The following is a 20239-nucleotide window of genomic DNA, read 5'->3' on the forward strand; positions in this document are numbered from 1 at the left end:
TTGTACCCATTACAGAGATGAGAAAATGGAGATGGATAGGCCCAGGAACTTATTAACCTTAGCTAGGAAGAGGCGCCATCACCATTCAAAGCAAGATTGATCTGGTTCCCACATCACGCAGAACCATCACACGAGAGTCCTTTGGCAGACACGACTTAGCGAAAAATTAGCAAAACAACATTGGAGGAGGTGGTTTGAGCCTCATAATCAGGACTATACCTAATAAATACCAAAGTCAGCACGCAACACCATTTTTCTTACTCAAATCCAAGTCTCCTTACATCAAATACCGTTTCGTTTAGCCAAAATATCATTGATAAGTCAAGTCATTGTGGTTGGTAGAACAATGGCCTCGAAGACGTCCACATCCTAATTGCAAAAACCGTGAGCAAATTGCAAAAACCTCTAGCAGAGGGAAATGAAAGTTGCACGTGGAATGGAGATGAGTAACCGGCTGGACTGGATATGGTGAGATTATCCTGAATCATCTGGATGGGCCAAATGGAATCACTCAGCACAAAACCCATTTCCTTTGCTAGGATACCTACACCATGCATGCTGTCATGCTGACAGAGTCTACCTGTCACAACAGCAAACAAAAGAACTTGCAGGTCTTTCCTCCACCTCTCAGACAGGATTTGATTATGTGATCAGACGCCTCCCATGAGGATGTTGAGTTTGTCAACGGTGACCCAAAATCAGGAATGTCAGAGGAAATTCCTGCTCGCCGTGGAAGTGGCGACCAAAAGATGCAGGTTCTGGGGGCCAGTGGACCATGTGTCCATGCTTCTTGGATGGAGGCAAAGCTACGTCATCCATGCCCTGTACTGAAGACAATGGTGTGCTTCTCAGATCCTGTCAGTACCCCCATCTGCAGGACCGACCTCCCAAGGATTCCCATTATTCCCACCCACATTCTTACTATGTTTCTCCACTTTTCCTGGTGGTTATGCAAGATGTTCAGTGTCTCTTCAATATACTCTGTTACCACCCACCAGCCTGCATTCGTTGCTGCTCCTGCGACAGACGCCAAGTAACAGACGGAGACAACACCCAGGAAGTTAGCTCACGTAGGACACCAGTCCCTTGGCCAGAGGCACCATGACACAGGTGGAATCTGGGCAGACATGTTTGAGCCATAGGAATGGAGAAACAGAGACAGCTGCACAGAGAAAAGAGAAGCAGAAATGAAGACAGAAAGGAAGGGAAAATGTCATAAACTCCTTAACCCAGGCTGGGGTCATGTAGTAAAGTGCTTGGTCTGATATTCCTGAGAGCTTACAGGTTTGTCCTCCCATAAGTTGTATGGTGATTTCTGTCTTCAAATATATATATATATATCAGCAACACACATATATGTCATACACACACAGCTGTATGTATGACACAGATCTACTGTATACACATATAGATGATACATGTATATCTATCTATCTATCTATCTATATATATAAATATGGACACATAAACTCATATAATAGGTGTATTTGTAAAGACATGCAGCATACATGTATCTTATACATGTGCATATGCCCTATACATATGGTCTAAACATACATGATCTACCTCACATTTACACCTGTGTCATGTAATATATATCATAGAGTAAAATACTGGCCAACGATGACCCATCACCTGCCCACAAGTGAGCCTTGATGAACACTCTTAATATGTTCTGACATTGAATGAATTCCTGTGGGACGTGCAGAGGATTGCCATACGGGTCTCCTTTTCTCAAGGCGCCATGACTCGCCCATGGCAGAAACCCAAAGTTAGAAAGAAAGCAGAAGAAGATACCTAAAATCTAACTGAGGAGCAATGGGTAACAGGTTCATGGTCAAAGAGGCAAAATAAGACATGGGAATTACCTACAGTAGGAAACACAATGTTGGGGAGATAAGGGGCAGGAAGAGGTTTGAAACTTCATGGATTTCCAAATAAGACACAGACTTGGATGCCATTTGGACCCATGGAGAAGAAACTGGTATTTTCCTGAGGAACAAACAGCACAAGCTACTGTGCGTTCATAAAAAAACAAGTGAACCTAACAAGTAGTCACCTTGGAAGTAGAAATCAGTGGGATAATTTTTAACCCATGTACCGAGCATGGGAAGCATCTGGATTCAATATTGGAAATACATCAGTAAACTCACTTTTATTCTCCAGATTTCGCTCAAGTGGATGCCTCCAATTACAAGCCATAATTTTCTAGAAGGGAACGTTGGTGAATTCTACACCTTGACAAATGCAGGAAATTAGAAAGTACTGATTTGCTAGAAGGGAAAAGAAAGTAATTTCTACTTTGATTATCTTGCCACTGAATTGCCTAATGCAGTGTTTTACCCAATCTTGGCATTATTGACATTTTGTCAAAGGGATAGCCCTCATGGTCACTCAGGCTGTGCTGTGCCATGTGTGAATGTTTAGTCTGATCCCTGGACAGTATCCACCAGATGCCAGAAGCACCCTTCTCCAGTATCACAGCCACAAATGTCTCCCTACATTAACAGATTTCCTCCGCAGAGAACACAGCCTATCTTACTAGCTTAAGACGGATGTTTCTCAGTCCTTAAAGAGATTTTCACAGGTTACCTCATGTTAGCTCTCTTTCCTTCCAATCAAAGTGCCTAACCATCAACCTTATTTTTAGGAAGCCGTGCTACGTCCTCAAACAATGCGCGTAACTATGGGAAATAATTACATTATTGTCATGTTGGTTGGACAAGCAGCTGAGTGACTCTACTTATGGCCAGGTATGAAGTTAGGAAATCATTTTGTTCCCATAATCTTCACCATCTTAGAATATTGTCTCAACCCGATTTTCTCAATGCTCTTAGACTAAAGAAAGATGGGACCCATCAAGGATGGAAACTTCCTGTTCTGGGCTAGTTCTGATAACAAGACATGCCCGCAGGAAGGATGACTGGGGGTACAGGTGCTCACAGGGCTGAAAAACCAACCTTCTCAATGGAGGGAGTGGTTGGGTCTCAGCTTTGTGAAAGGGGACATGACAGTATGGTTATTGTCAATGCACAGGGCAATTCCTGGAAAGGCTAGCCATCAGTCTCCATTGGGAGCCTACACGTTTTGGGTATCAGATCCATAGGATCTCCTAATCAATGGTGTCTGAGCCTTTGTTCCCCTCCTTTGTTGCCCGTTCACATTCTCCAGACCTTAGCCTGTGACTGCAGACTTTTCTATCCCCTAAACCTGAAAGAGCAATCTGACGCCAGCTGCCTGCTGACACTCAGTAGGATCTCCAGGAGGAACAAGGGGAGGGCTCTCCCTGACCCTCAGTCTAACGGGCCCCAGTGAAATTGAGCTGGCACCCTCCTGTGTCCATGTGGGATCGACTTTTACATGCCCCTTTCTTTCTACTGTGATGCGTCTGTCTAGGAAAGACTTCCACGCATTTGAAAAGAGGAATCTGTCTACACCAGCAGCATACCCATGCAAAAGAAGTGACAATTACACCCACGCTGTTTTCGGAGGCAGGTGTTTCAAAAGCCGATTCTAGACTAGAGACGTGTTTTTGGTAACTGTTTTCCCAGCTTCTCCTTGAATCTACAACTTATTGGGTAAACTAAAGTTTTAGGATTGGAAAAACAGCCGTGGTAATCTTTTCATTTTCTGTAGGCTTTCTTATTGTGAACTGCATCAAAAATAAATACATTTTATGGCCCCGAACTTCAAGTAGGTTTAAAAAGTCATTGAGGGATGTACTCCCGTTACATGTGGGATCGAATCTTGATGAAGAGTGGACTCCGTCTATCGCTTCGGGATAACCCACTGCTTTACGATGTCAGACTATGGTTCCTGAATAAGAATAAAGACAAATGTCTCGAGCTGTGATCAGAAGGAGAAAAGCTCAGGCACTGCTCTAAGATGCCACACGGGGAGACAGAGCACTTGGATGGGTTTGAGGACGACAGCAATATGGCTCGACCCAGTGACTAAGCAAACAGAGGAGACACAAAGTAAGGAGAACACCGCCACCCAGCAATGTCACACGCAGAAACTTTCATTCACTTTTCTAGATGGCATGTCAGGAATGCCTGTGTCTTGTTTTCTCTACCAGGCCACCGAGGATTGGCTTAGGATGGTACAAAAGAGGTGAAATGTTTAAAACTGATCTTTGTGACCTGTGTGAGAGTGCTGTATGGTCCTTGGCTTGTGCGGAAAACCATACATACCAATTAAAAAAAAAAAAGACTGTGTTTATTTATTGGACACACACGGAGAGAGAGAAAGTCAGAGAGTGCAGGAGGAGATGCAAATGTAGAGGAGAAGCAGACTCCTCACTGAGCAGAAAGCCCAACGTGGGGCTTGATCCCAGGACCCTGAGAACATGACCTGGGCCAAAGACACACGCTCAATGGACAGAGCCACCCAGGCGCCCCCAGAGTATTTGCTGATAGCCCACTGGCTGTCTATCTATCTGCAGGATTCTTGCAATGACAATACTATAACCTGAGAAATGTTTTCTGAGGAGTAAACCTTATTCAGATGAACTTTCAGTATTTTGTTATTTTTATCTATGAACAATATGAAATCATCCCCTTCTCAAAATGATACCTAGAAAAGTCCTTCAAGAGATGGTATTCTAAAAAAAAAAACATGGGGTAAAATTTACGAACTTAATTGTGAAATGATCAGTCCACAAATTCGTGGAATAAGGACATTTCAGCTAGATGATGACCATATTTCAAGGGCACATTCTGTGTGCAAACACAGTGCCCCAAGGACAAGACTTCCAATAAACAAGTACACCAATGGGTTCAGAAGGATGTTTTGTTCCATATTCTGAAATTCTGTAAGAAGAAAAGGAACAGAGAGAGACTTCAGGAACCACCGCTGTGGCTATCTTAGGTAAAACAGGGAAAATACGATGGACTCGGACATATCTGTAGTGATACTGATTACATCTTTACATCACACTATATGAGGAGAGGTGTGACTTCTCCCTTAGATCAAAAAAAGGAATAAACGATAAACAACCAGGAAATTGGACGAAATGTATGCAACAATGACCTTCAGATACTGTACAACGGCCAGGAAAGAAATGTGATGGTGGACAGAAAAAAATGTTAGGTGACTCTGAGAATTGCCCTAACTCTGTGCGCGGAGGACCACTGTAGACGATAAAAGCACAGGAGGACAATGTAGCTGCGAAGACACAGACAAAATTCAGAGAAGCTGTCTTAGCAACAACCTACAGGGCAGAGTTCCAGAAAGCACAGATGTTCTCAAACTCCTGGCAGAGAGGCACCTGGCTGGCTCAGTGGGTAAAGCAAAAGACACCTGACTTTGGGGTTGTGAGTTTAAGCCCCATGCTGGGAACAGAGATTAGTTAAAACTTTTTTTAAAAGGATTTTGTTCATTTACTTGTGAGAGAGAGAGAGAGAGCACAAAGGGAGAGAGAGAAGCAGACTCCCTGCTTGAGCAGAGAGCCCAATGTGGGATGTGATCGCAGGACCCCAAGATCATGACCTGAGGCGAAGGCAGATGCTTAACCAACTGAGCCACCTAGATGCCCCAAGAAACTTTTAAAATAATAATAATAATAATAAAGTAAAACTCCTACGAGAGATGCATCTTATGGAAAATAGTTAGAGAAGAATCGTAGACACAAATCACACTTATCGATATTGGGGAACATAAAAAGCAAGGAGGTTTATTTTTAAAAATGATGTTGCTAACCGAGATTGTAAATGACCTAACAACGTTGTGTCAACTGCTCCAAGTATAAATTCCTGGGAGGACACATCCAAATGGCTAATATAAAGTCATGGGTCTGTGGTTGATTTGACCAGAATATGAGCTTGCTGCTTTGAAAGCAAACAGCACAGCACGGCTCAGTCTTCCCTTAAACCCAATAATGAACAGTTTCCCCAAACCCACCAAGGGTTTCAGGTGTCAAATTCAGGTGAACAAATAATTATGCACGCCTATTACAATAACCTTTCTATTGAGAGAGCCAGAGGCTTTTTTTGTGTGTGTAAATTAAATGCATTAATTATCATCAAAGCACTATTTTTTTTTTGAAGATTTTATTTATTTGACAGACAGAGATCACAAGTAGGCAGAGAGGCAGGCAGAGAGAGGAGGAAGCAGGCTCCCCGCTGAACAGAGAGCCTGATGCAGGGCTCGATCCCAGGACCCTGGGATCATGACCTGAGCCGAAGGCAAGAGGCTTTAGCCCACTGAGCCACCCAGGCACCCCCAAAGCACTATTTTCTTAGAACATCCTTTTCTTATTATTAAATTTAAGATGTTAACATAGTAAATCAGGGTTATAATACAAAATACATCTAATGTTTTCAAACAGGGTTCCTTTGCATAATGACGGTACACTTAGGGGAGACTGTAACATAAACTATTCTTCTGCAAAATGTCACTGAATTTGTCGCTTGCTTTTCAATGAAAATCTCACGTTCAGTTACCTTAAATTATTTAAAAGCCTTTATAAATATAGGAATGAATGAGAAGACGGTCTTCATCATAGAGTTATCTTAAACCTGCTATTCTGAATTCTCAAATCTAGCCCTTCAAAGTCCAAATAACGGCTTAAAAGAGAGAAACAAGTACTTTTTTACATCGGTGTTTTTCCCCTTTTGTTGGGGGTGGTGCCTATGTTCTTCCTTAAAAAAATTAGGCTTTTCAAACTACATTTTCTGTTATCCCACCCAAATTAATATAATTTTCATACCCCATCTGTGCTTTATATGCCTAGATTTTTTCTATGCTTAGGTACTCTGTGTATCTCTGTGCTTGATACATACTAAGAGTAAGGTTCTATCCCCCCCACAAGAATCTCTGTTTTCCTCTCGGATGAGAGATCTTCCACTGAGAACGTTAGGTCTAGAGCAGCATGGTCCAATGTAACTTGCTATAATGAAGTAATCTTTTGTAAGAGAGCAACCGGTAGTTTCATGTGAGTGGAATTAACTGTAATTAATTTAAATGGGTAGAAATGGCTGATGGCTACCATATTGGATACCAAAGCTGTAGACAGGTAAGAAGAAAATAACTAAAATCCCAAGGAGTTGCTTATTAGATGATTCTAGAAGCCACAGTGTTCAGTCAGGGGAAATGTTCCTTTATTCCCCACCCAGTCTTGGGGACAACAAGGACATTTGGTTTGTCACAAGTGGGGAGCAGGTACTAAGGCGTTCTGGCACCAAAGTCAGTAGAAGCAATGGATGCTGGTGAACAGATGATGATACCCCTCCCAGACCCACCAGGAATTACTGACCCCCCGCATGAACAGGGTCAGGTTGAGAAACCATGGTACAGGTAGACGAGTTGAAACCAAAGCGTGAGATTTCATCCTCTCCAAATACCTCCCTCCTGGCATTTGGGAGAACCGCACGACCAACAGCCTCATGTCCTGCTGTAATTTCTGAAACACCAAGAACCTGCTGTGCCAACATCTACGGCCCTACCTCAAAGCTGACTCTTGGGATTTCTGTCAGGCGAGAATACAAACAGCACTTCAGGTAAAATGTTTACTTGCCCTTTCCCTTAGAGCGTAGACAACAGACAGTAAAATGCACATTTCTGAAAACCTCCCCATGCGTGCCTACCCAACTGAGACACGCCGATCCCGTTACTCAGCCTGGGGAGGAGACTGGCCACAGTCGTCTACTTGGCTTGCTTTAGGATTAAAAATACCACAAATACGGTTTCTATGCCTGTGTGGAGAACTGTCTCAGAAGATGGCAGCTCTTGGTAAGCCATCTGGGGCTGTGCAAATAACGTCTACATCGTCTAGTGAGACTTTGGGTGTCGTAAACCGTGTGGGGAAATGTGACGGGACGTGCTGACAAATATTTGTATCCGTGTTCTAGGCCAACGTCAGTGCTACAGGAGTACAGCAAAGAGCTCCAGATTTCTTGGAGCAGCAATGTCAAATCAGGACGTACTCACAAAGACGGAAACCTGTCTTGCCTAATAGGTTCCAGAGGACCCCTGTAGAACCATTCCGTAATTTGGTTAGTCTCTCCATCTATATCTTGTTTCTGTTGTACTAGTTGGGGAAGTGGAGCCACTGTGAACAACACAGGCACACAATATTTCAGGAAAAGCACACCAGAGAAGAAATGCCACAGAGCAGAGAAAAACGATGCTCCAGAAGTCTGTGGATCTGACAGCAGAATCTTATACACATACGCTGGACCAACACGTTCATATGGAGAATGGGTGCCACCTCGTGCCACCAGGACTCTCAAAACAAGACTGACACTGAAACGCAGTGGCCTGGGGACTACAATGACTACAGATATAAATTAAATCAGAAACAGAGGTGGCTCAGCATTTCCAAGGGGAACACACTTTCACTGGTCAGCAAGGATCACCGGGTTAGGGTTCTCCACTCAACACCATGACACCCACAAATACCGTCGATCAGATCACTGCTCTGTAGTGTGAGGGATGATCAAACCCTAAGGAATCTAGAAATCTGCAGGAGAAAACAGAACCTGGAGAAGCCCACGGGAGGCAAAGTCTTTAAAGATCGGGAAGCAAATGAGGGATAAAAAGGAACATCTTTGGCTGAAGAGAGTTGTTCATGCATTTTCTGTACCTTAAACTTTTTTATTATAAGGATCTATCAAACTTTATGAGGAACTAGGGGGGATTTTACAAAGTAAGAGAGGGAAAGTCCCCAGCTGTAATTCTTTTTATCTTTTTTATTTTTTCTAAATCAACGAAATCATGTGCTGTAACAGGTGAGATTAAAGGTTCCAGGAACTGGAGGGTACTAGTGGTCCTGTAAATCAGTATAACTCATTAAGAAACACAATTGGAAACACATATCCAAATGTATAAAATCCTATGCCTTTTGAGGCACTGCTCACATTTGTACAGATCCATCAGAAGCATAACCAATCTCCCGTGTAAAGAATGGGAGTGTGCGTGTGCTGAAAACGACCACCATGTGATCAGTCCACAAATACGGGAGATGTGATACTAATTTCCGGGAATATGATTTCGACAATGAAGCCAAATGAAAGTGTTTGCCTAGGGTTAGAGAAGGAAGGCACTGACCATTGCCTTTCCCAGCTCTGTCCCTATAGTAACTCCATGCTCAAGGAGTATGTTTGAAAAGTATGGAGTGTGTGTGGTCTTAGAGCGTGGTCTACTCTGAGGTGTCCAGGGAGAGAACATGCATGGTAGATGCTGGGGGTTTATAATCTGTGCTTCCGTGCAAAAGCAAGTAGCAAGTGCATTAGAAGAGAGAGAATCCATCCTTGAGGGTTGGGTACAAGGGAATGAGATTGACTTCTCTGATTCTTTGGCACAGTGTCCATTCTGTGCTAGAGCCCCAAGGAACCACACAGGGGCCACCTGCCAGTCTGGATAGATCCTGGACGGTCTCATGCCCACAGAAGCTCAGAAGACACCTAATTCATGAGCAGGGGAGGGTTACCACAGTGTCTCCGTGACTCAGAGCCTGACATAAGAAAAGGAATGTCTTTCTGTCTTTCCATAGCCACCTGAGTTATGCACGGGTTGCCCCAAGTAGGATTCAAGGCATCACCTCTTGCGAGCAAGGAAAAACGGAGTGCCTTTGACTTACGGGACCCATGCCGTCCACAGGGATAAGGCTGAGCCTCATATCTGGAGCCCATAATTCCAACTGCAGTGAAAATAACGGACAACACAAGAGAAAAAATTCATAACTTAGGAGAATTTTTCCTTACACTTATAATTAGGAATTCACATGGGCTTTCTCGATCTAAAATCATGAGTTCCTAAACAAACAAAAACAAGCAGACATGGAAAGAGAAGGATACCATGGAAAACTGAACAGCCATGCTAAAGAAATCCTCCTACCAGGAAAAAAGGAAGTAAAAATCAGAAGTAAAAGTGGAAAGATGTGGAAGACAAAGTCTACTGTTAGAAGTGTACCAAGTATCGGCCAAGACATAGAACATGCACGTCAATGTATGTAAGCCACATTGTGCTTTCCACATCCATCTGTATCTTGCAACTTCCACTATTGTGTCTGAAGAGTCAGTGACACACCAGTGAAAAAGCTCTAGAAAACAAGTTAATGGGGGCATCTGGGTGGCTCAGTGGGTAAGCCTCTGCCTTCGGCTCAGGTCATGATCTCAGGGCCCTGGGATCCAGTCCTGCATCAGGCTCTCTGCTCAGTGGGGAGTCTGCTTCCTCCCCCCATCTCTGCCTGCTTCTCTGCCTACTTGTAATCTCTGTTAAATAAATAAAGAGTCTTAAAAAAAAGAATTGAAAGTAAGCCAATTTATGAAGATAGTTAAGGGCTTTGACCCTAAAAATCTTGACTCCTTGGGTTGAAATTCTAATTCCCCACTTCCTTCCTCTGAATTCCTTACATTCTACATATTTCGGTTTCCTCTCTGGTAAAACGAACACCAAGTACCGCTGGCCTTATAGAGTGATTATAAGATTCGTACGCCTTGGGGCACCTGGGTGGCCCCATCCAGTAAGTGTGGGACTCTTGATCTCAGCTCAGGTCTTCATCTCAGGGTTGTGAGATCAAGCTCCTACATTGGGCACCCCAATGCAGGGAATGGAGCCTCCCTAAAAGAAAATTAATTAATAAAATAAAATAATGAAATGAAATGAAATGAAATGAAAAATAGAATAGAATAAAGGACTGCAAGCCTTAAAAAAAAATACAGAAAAATGTAGAAGTGTTACCCATGATGCAAAAGCTACATAATTAGTAACTTAGACTTTTTCACAAGAGCACCGTATGTTATAGGAGACACATGAGCGCGGCCCTACAGATACACCTGCAGAAGCTTTCACTCCCTTACAGCAGCAAGCCCCCGTTGGATGTAACATCTCTGATCAGGTCTTGAAATGCCTAACAACTGCTAATTTGCATACTTGGTGTCAAGTTCATTAACCTTGAGGAAATGTGCAATACTTAAAGAGGGTATTCAGACCTGACGTACACAAGCAGGTTAGCTGTCTGATTACACGTGATGATGATGATGATGATATTCATGAATAATTAGACACGGCAAGCTCCCTTGGGGCATGACCCACGTCGGTGTGAATTCCATTTCAGATGGGAATACAGTGAACCAAATTGCTTCAGAGAACACACATTAGAATTGTGTTTAGAATGGAAAGAAGGGGCCCCTGGGTGGTTCAATCTGTTGAGCGGCTGCCTTCTGCTCAGGTCACGGTCCCAGGGTCCTGGGATCAAGCCCCAGTTGGGCTCCCTGGTCAGCGGGGAGCCTGCTTCTCCCTCTCCTCCCCCATGCTCTCTCTCATTACCTCTGTTGCTGTCTCTGTCTCTCTCTCAAATAAATAAACAAAATCTTAAAAAAAAAATAAAAGAAAATGGAAAGAAAATTCATTCCTGTCCCAGCACCTTTTATCTGATATCTTACATTTAATTATATCTCCTTGCACATATCAACTGATTTTCCATGACAGTATGTATTGTTTTCTCTCTAACAGTTTCCATATCTCGAGAGAGAGATTTTTCCTACCAAAAGAAAAGCAAAATAACCATCACGATATCCATCATCATAGTACGCTGACAGAATAACACTGAATCTAAGAGAAAATACATTGTAACAGAGGTCCTGAGCTGGTAGTCAGATAGATATTCACAGCCCTTAGATGTGTTCACTTGCTGAGCACGAGGTTTGCAAGGAAAAAAAAAAAGAATCATTTGCAAGCATTTAAAAAAAAAAATCCCACTAACAGCCTAAATTTACTATAGCTGCTGTTGGAAAATCATTCATGTATTAATTTTTTTAAAAATAGAACTTTATTTATTTTTTTAAAAGATTCTCTTTATTTGACAGACAGAGATCACAAGTAGACAGAGAGGCAGGCAGAGAAAGCGGCGGAGAAGCAGGCTCCCCGCTGAGCAGAGAGCCTGATGTGGGGCTCGATCCCAGGACCCTGAGACCATGACTGAGCCGAAGGCAAAGGCATTAACCCACTGAGCCACCCAGGCGCCCCTTGGAAGGTCATTTAAAGATGTGGCACTACCTGGATGTCTGTGTCCTGAGGTCAGAGGTTGGAGCTGCTGGTTAGCTTCTCCCTCGAAAGGAGTGTTCATTGTCTTTTCTTTTCTCTTCTTTTCTTTTCAGATTTTATTTACATGTCAGAGAGAGCACAAGCAGGGAGAGGGAGAAGCAGGTTCCCAGCCAAGCAAGGAGCCTGATGTGGAGCTCGATCCGAGGACCCTGACTTCATGATCCGAGCTGAAGGCAGACGCGTCACCAATGGAGCCCCCCAGACATCCCAAGAGTGTTCAGTTTCTGGTTCACCAAAACCTCCTTCAGTTCTGCCGTCTGGAGTCACACCTACTGGCATTAGAGAATCAATCTCTTGCATTGGGGTGTGTCCACCACAATACTAAGGGTTTCACATTATTACATTCAACACACATCCTATAAAGGAATGGCATTCTCATTCATTCATCCATTTAGAGGGTGGAGGACAGAAGCAGAGGCAGAGAAAGAATCTGAAGTAGGTTCCATGCATAGTGTGTTGCCCAGTGAGGAGACTGATCTCACGACCAGACCCTGAGATCACAACCTGAGCCGAAACCAAGAGTTGGACGCTTAACTGACTGCATCACCCAGGTGCCCCTGAATGCCTTTTAAATAAACATTTTATAAATGAGATGACTCAGGCACCCGCGTGACTCATTCAGTGAAGCGTCTGCCTTCAGCTCAGGTCACGATCCCAGGTTTCTGAGATCGCATGCCACACTGGGCTCCCTACTCAGCTTCTCTCTCTCCCTCTGCCTGACCCCGCTCGTGCTCTCACTCTTTCTCTCAAATAAATAAAATCTTTAAAAACAATGAGAGGATTGCAGCTTAACAATATGCGACAATACTCATTCAACATCCCCCAGTGAAGCCCAGGCGTGATTTGAACACAGGTCTACAATTCACACATGAAACTCTCAGACTCTAGGCGTCCTGGCCTTCCTTGCAAAATACTCGCTAACCCCCAGTGGGTTCAGCTGCATTCGTGACTCAGTATCCCCTGCATTTCCTTCCCTAGAGATGTACCTGATTGTACTTCACACTTGCATCCACACACTCTCTTCCTAGTAACCCTTAGCCACACAAAATGCAGAAATAAATTTTAAATTTTTTCTCCAGTATTAATGAGAAATAATCAGCACATCTGTGTGGCATCAGTCGAAGCCGTGCAGGATAAGGGTTTGATTCACATGTATGGTGACATCATGACTAATGTATGATCAGCTAACATGATATCTTCTTTATCCGTTTCTAAAATATTTTTTATATTCATGCACCCTTTTCTGTTTTCGTTACAGGGAATGCATTTTGCCTGAGTAGAAATGTTTGGTTGAATAATTTTATTTTTTAAATATCTGTCCCTCTTGATAGCAATTCCGACTCATTCTCTGCCAACTCATTCTTCTGACTTTTATCTTCATCAGCAAAAACTTAGGAATTGGGACCTTTGCGTGATCGAGGCAAGGCGAGTTCTAAACATCATGGCTTTGAAGTTTAAAAACACTACAAGTAACCATCCCTTGGGGAATGAAGTTTCCAGGGGGAATCTGTTTTTATAAAAAAGAACTAATATCTTCACCCACAATGTGAGATGGTAAGACCTCCATGCACGGCCATCTAACAAATGTTAATGTAGCAGACACAGTTCCATGCATCCACAAGCAATCACTTCATGACTTTAGAGCTTTGGAACATTATCCCCCCACCATCACCCTTGGAGGTGGCCCCTGTCCCCAGCTCTGAAAGTGAACCTTCTTTGTATCTTCATTTTCTGCTGGTGTTCAAAGCAGCAGGTGTCCTTTTATTATTTACAATGGATGCAATTACAAATTAATGACAACAGGTGCAAACAGGTGCTGTCTCATGGTGACATTTTTAAATTAAAGATTATTATTTCCAATGCAAATGAAAAAAAAATTACCTAAACTCCCTCAAACAGAAGTCCTTGTGTAACAGATGATCGGATATGCCAAGGCAGAAGGGAAAATTTCCTGAGCACTGGAAGGAACCAGTTAGTTTCTCTAGGTCTTCGCAATGGCCATAAAGGTGAATCTCTTTTGTTTTTTTTCCAAGGGAATTGGGTAGACGGGGCAATGGTATGAGAGTGGTTGGGGCAGTGGTACTAGAATGGACGGGCCAATTGTACTAGAGGAGTTTTTCTCTTACTTCTCCCCAGGTGGTCAAGCGTGTTCTCCTACGAGAGAACAGAGGGGATTTGCTGAAGCTGCTAAAGGACTGTAATAAATTACAGAGACTGACATGCTATTTTACCCGCTCAGTGACTTCATCCATGACCCCAGTCTCACTCCTTCTTTCTGAAGTCAGTGAGGAAGAAAGCTCTGGGATGGAATCCATACTCGTTCTACACTGGAACCATCAATATAACACATTCACCAAGAACATTCAGGTCCCACCATGTGCTGGGTGCCGTTCTGGGTATGTAGATGCAAGAGGGAACAACACACACATGATCCTGGACCTCGTCATGCGGGATGCAGAGACACAAAATGTAACTGGATAAGGAAGGACAAATTATGTCAAGGTAGCCTGGGAGGAGCATTAAAACAACAATAATGATAAAGCGGGAAGGGAGAGAAGAAGTAGGAGAGGCATATAAAGACCACAGCCACCTCCCCACCATTATTCCTGATGTAACCTTTCTCTCTCCCCTCTGCATACAACCATGTCCAGAAGGCTTATTTGCTTTTGTTGTACTTGTAGTTTTCTTCTCGATACCAACATCGCAATGTCGGAAAACCATCTAGCATACCTCCTTCCTTAGGTAGGCTCTCAAGAGCTGCTCCATCTCCACTATAAATATTTTTCTGCTGACACCAGGCTGTTCCTTCTTTTGGTTATGGGGTTTCAGTCAACGTGCCTGGAATTCCCTTTCCTTTGCAAAGGGCAGGCCTCATGCATTGATACTTGTTAAAGCTTTCCTTCAGGTAACATCTTCTGGGGACCCATAAAACCATGCGTAAATCCCTATCCCTTCCTGCAAACACCTCAGCAAATACAGGAGATCGAGATGTAACCAAGAAATTTAGTGTCATTCATGCCACCTCTGAGGATTTGTCAACAGTGGTGATCAAGGTAACACCATCTTTCCCTCCAGGGTAACAGAGCTCTGCTACATGGTCACCCACTCTCTCCATAAGAACCCTGGGCTGAATTATTTTTCTTTGAGAGGCGGGTCATTGAAACATGTATTAGGATAATTTTTAAACTAATTTATTTATTTGCGAGAGATAAAGAGCAGGGGGAGGGGTAGAGGGAAAGGGAGAAAGAAACCCAAGCAGAACCCCCTCCCGCTGAGTGTGACGTCAGGTCCCTGAGATCAGACCTGAGGTGAAACCAAGAGTCAGATGCTCAACGGACTACGTCACCCAGGCACCTCTAGGATACTTGGGATTTCAAGAAGCAGACATTGATCTTTGCTACCTGAAGCCCTAAATGAGAATTTGAATAAGGATTAAGTTTCTCACTGACTGACTAAAATAGTTGGAAGACCAGCCCAAAGCCCAGGGATAAGGACAACTGCAGATCCTTCCCTGAAGACGGCACATCTCCCAGAGAGCAGCCACAAGCACATGCCAGGGACCAGGAATGTCTGCTTCTGCCTCTCACCCCAAATTCAGTCTCTTCATTAATCTGATGAATGACCAACCTGAACTGACCCAGAACTACAACCAAAAGAGCAAGCACTCAGATAATTTGGGCTTGACCAGGTGGGCCAACCTCTCAGAAGCACCGTTTCCAGAGACAGGGAAGGAAGCCGGACAAGGACGTCTTCACAGGGAGCTCACCCTCTACTCGGTAATATCACCGCATGGGTCTAGCACAACCTATGGGAGGGAGCAGCAGTGAACGCGGGCTTGAGGGAAGGCAAAGAAGGTTGGAGAAATGTCCCCAAGAAGCCTAACTCAGTAGCTGTCATCAAGCAAATGAAGGGTTACTCTGGAGAGAATTCTGGTGAACTCTTCTTAATCTTCACAGAACAGAAATAAATGAATTTAACGCCAACAAGGGAAGGTTAGGTATGAGATGAAAGAGAATGTCTTGACAGTAAAAGTTACTAAGCATTAACCAAAGATTCTTGGTCATAAAAGGCATTAGAAGAGATCCAATTCTTCATTTTAAAAATCACTTAAGTTATCATTTCTTTTATGTAAAATTGATAGTTAGAAGAAGGCATTAGGATAGAAAAAGAATTAGCAGAAGAAACAAACAATTGTTACCATAACACTTGAGACCTGGGAATGAGGCAATCTTGTGACAACCAAAGAATGATAAATAATAGATAAGATTAGCTTTAGGTCGGGGCGCCTGGGTGGGTGGCTCAGTGGGTTAAGCCGCTGCCTTCGGCTCAGGTCATGATCTCAGGGTCCTGGGATCGAGTCCCGCATTGGGCTCTCTGCTCAGCAGGGAGCCTGCTTCCCTTCCTCTCTCTCTGCCTGCCTCTCTGCCTACTTGTGATCTCTGTCTGTCAAATAAATAAATAAAATCTTTAAAAAAAAAAAAAGATTAGCTTTAGGTCAACCTTCTCCTGGTCAAATACACTAGAAAGATAAAGAAGGTCTCTACAGGTTAATCACTTTATGTTTTGAATGCTGTGTCATGGGACTTCCCCTGGAGAAGAATGTTGTTTTAATGACATGTCCTGGGTACTTAATCACAGAAATTAAAGCACCCATGCAAGATGTAGAGAATTGGAAATGTGGGACATTCTTGATGGAAAAGGGCAAAGTTCCAGTTAAAGGTTGGTAAGGACATGTACAACATCAGTGTAAATTCCAATTTTCCTTGTATGATCATCCAACATCTGTCCACAATAGTACTTAGTACCCAAAATTAGATTTTTTTTCCACTCACAAAGTTTTACACTCATTACAAGTAAACTTCACTCTAGTAAGTAAAAGTTCAGTTTCAAGTCTTGAAGCAGGAATTGTCTGGGATACTGAGTGTTATTCCCAAATGTGTTTGTTTAGATCACAAGGGAGGAAATCCAGCAGGTGAGACAGTATTGGAATTGTTGAAAGAAATCCATCACTTTCCACACTGTGTCTTTTACATGTAAGTCTGCAAATGGCAATGCCTCCTTAAATACTCCTCTCCAACAAAGCAAAAAATGCACGTTCCCCATTTCGATTGTTTGGTCCTTATTACTTTAGTTGTGTTACTCTTAGCAACACAGGGGGAAGCTCTTTTCTGTTTAATCATTAAGGCCAAGTAAAAGAAACTGTATGTGAAACATAGTAATTGGGGATTAGTAAAAAGATACAAAGTAGAATGAAAGACACACGCACACATATACACACACGCACAATGCCTTCTTTCATTCAAAAATATCTATGCATTAACTCTAGTGTACTAGAGGCTTTACAAGAACTAGAAGGAAAGAGACAATTAAGATATCATGTAAGATTTTTTTTTTAATTAAGGAAAGTTCAGTGTGTGATGTTAAAACCCAGACTTTGTAGCACAGTGACTCGATTGGTGTGCATCATCCCTTTCCTGATGGCTTTGACGGCTGCAAGCAGGGTGTTTCCTAATTACCCACACCCAGAAAATGGTTTTTAACAGTCTACATGTGGGGTGATGTCATAGTCACACAGGTCTCCTTCTATACTCTGCAGGAAATTGACTCTGAGCGGCAGATTGTCCCTTGTGCTCTCAAACGTTCAAGGCATTAAATTTTTTTTAACTTGACTATTGCTATTGACTTTTAAAATAATTTTTTTACATCTCATTTTATGAAGACCTTTGGCTAAAGCTCCAAGGGAAGTCCTGAATGTTGGCTGAAAAGATCCCTCAGTTCAAGGTTAGAACAATGGGCAGCATCCTTCCCTTCGTGCTGGCAGCTGAAACATAGATGCCCAGAGCTGCTGGACCATTTTCCTCCCAAAGCCTGCCAAGAGCTGAATTGGCTCAGGGAGGCAGAATCACAGAGGATTTGAGTGTTTTCTTGATGAACTAAATAAGCTCAGTCAACTTTTCAGAACTGCAGTCCAACGTCATATCTTTGAAGCCAGATAGAAAATCATCGATCTCTCTTCCTTGGCCCACAGAATCAGAGCATGATACTATTAATGTTTCAACCAGAAATGTGCAGTGTACTGTCTCACCAAAAGACACCCACAACCAGACAGTAGATAACACGACGGCTGATCGATGGAGCAAAGCAATGGGTACTGCGTGTGTGTTTGCGGGGGGGAGTGTTAAACGTTAATGCAGAGGCTTAAATCGAATCTCATAAAATTCAGGACCAAAATTCTACTTATTGTGTCAAATTGTGTGTCCACTCACCAGTTGAGTGGACGACAACCTGAGGCTCCTTCAAGTGTGGTGCGAACAAGTGAGTATCCATTTAGAGAACAGGGGCCCGATCCTCCAAGACCTGTAGACCAGGTCCCAATGTTGCCCAATGAAGGGGCCAATAAACCGGGACTATTTTTTTACTCCTAAGACGGAGCACATGCATATGAGCAAGGGGGTGGGATAGGGCAGAGGGAGAGGGAAAGAGAATCTTAAGCAGGCTGCATGCCAATCACAAAGCCCGAAACATGGTTCGATCTCACGACCCTGAAAACATGACCTGAGCTGGAATTAAGAGGCAGATGTTAAACCGACACAGTCACCCAGGTGCCCTGAAGCTGGCACATTTTATCACAGCTCCAGCCCTGGCGGGTTGAGGGTCACCAGCAAAGTAGCCGTCCAGTGCTATCAGCGTGCTCCTTCTTGGGGTCAGAGAACACCTGCTAGGTGACCTGTGGGGATGGTGTGAATATGTGTTGGGTCACACCAGCAAGTTAAACTCCACATTCACGTCCCATCGTACAGCGGGAGCTCCACAAAGATCAGCAGGAGGTCTGGTGTTTTCAACCTCCCACCCCAGAAACCCAGGCAAGACTTTTTCCAAAACTGTCAGCACGCTGTCCACCTTCAAATGGTATCCTGCCCAACCAGCATGTTCGTGGACACAGGATTCCTCCTGGAGCCTATTCTGATTGGGCCCGTGTTCTCTAAAGGGAGAGCCTCCTATCCACAGGCTGTCAGGTACAACATTCCTTCCCCCAGTGCAAACCACTTTACATGCAATGGTGTGACTTAATTCTGTTGCATACTTTGGTGGGTAACATCCTTACCAATGGGTGAGTCTGCGTCGGATGTCTGGGTGGGATCTGGTGCGACATGGGCGACCGACTGAACCGTGTATTCCACTTGGCCGAATTCGTTCCACGTGAGATTGTGATGTTTAATTTACACGTGAGTCTGCATACAACGCGGAAGAGATTCATGGCACGAAGGGAGGAGACAGGAGTGAGAAGTACTTTCATTTAGGGCTCCGTGCACGTCTATATATGCCAGCGGATGCCCATGGGAGGTCCACTTAAAAAACGTACTAACAATACCTGATATAGAATAAAATGTCATTAACTCCAAATAGATGGGAGTAATTAAAAAAAAAAAGAATATAAGAACCCTTTTGTCACAGAAAAAAACAAAGAATTCTGTTACACCTTTCCAGTCCCTTAGTAAGTAACTCCGCTTGGAAAAATGGCAAAACACGGAAACTGTCCCAAAGGTGCAGAACAAAGTCGACACCCATCTGGCATGCTCCCACCTCTAGAGACAAAACAAATGAGAAGCCCATTACGGCAATGCCTGAGTGCTAGCTCTCCAGCTTCAGAAGACATCTATACGTGGAATGCACGTGTCATCAAATATTTTACCCCACGGGCACGGACAAGGAGAAGCAAGCAGATCGCTGTTTTAATTTTTAGTACGACCAAAAGTTCATCCAGATCGCGGAGCATGTCCAAGCACGAAATAATTGTCTCTGGCTATGTCTGTGGGTTCTGCCAACAGACTGAGCTAAATGCATTTACCATCATTCTATTCACACTCCTGTTTTTTCTTAGCATGTACATTATTGCATGGGACCTGTCTGGGCCACGTTAATAATGGAAATGTTCCCGAGATCCAGAGAAGAATTCCCATTTTAGCAATGCAAAAGGAACGCAGAGACACTCAACAGTAGCAACTCCAAACTTGAGAAGTTCATCAATATTTATGTGGTTCGAATACAGTCATTTGCAGATGATGCAATCAGCATTTGAAGCTGTCTCGTGTGAGTTAATTTTAACGTTTCAATGTATGCAGGCGACATGTTTGGGTATTTAATTGTCTGTTACCTGTGTATAAATGCCAGAGTTACAGTCATGCTGAAA

At 43.4% G+C, this 20239-nt stretch overlaps 1 pseudogene; it reads left to right on the plus strand.

Moving 5' to 3' along the window:
- The first annotated feature begins 6973 nt into the window (after nucleotides 1-6973).
- LOC125091552 (trifunctional enzyme subunit beta, mitochondrial-like) overlaps nucleotides 6974-20239 on the plus strand; it is a 31535-nt pseudogene continuing 18269 nt past the window's right edge.

This window comes from Lutra lutra, chromosome X (assembly GCF_902655055.1).
Source record: "Lutra lutra chromosome X, mLutLut1.2, whole genome shotgun sequence".
In the NCBI taxonomy this organism is placed as follows: Eukaryota; Metazoa; Chordata; class Mammalia; order Carnivora; family Mustelidae; genus Lutra; species Lutra lutra.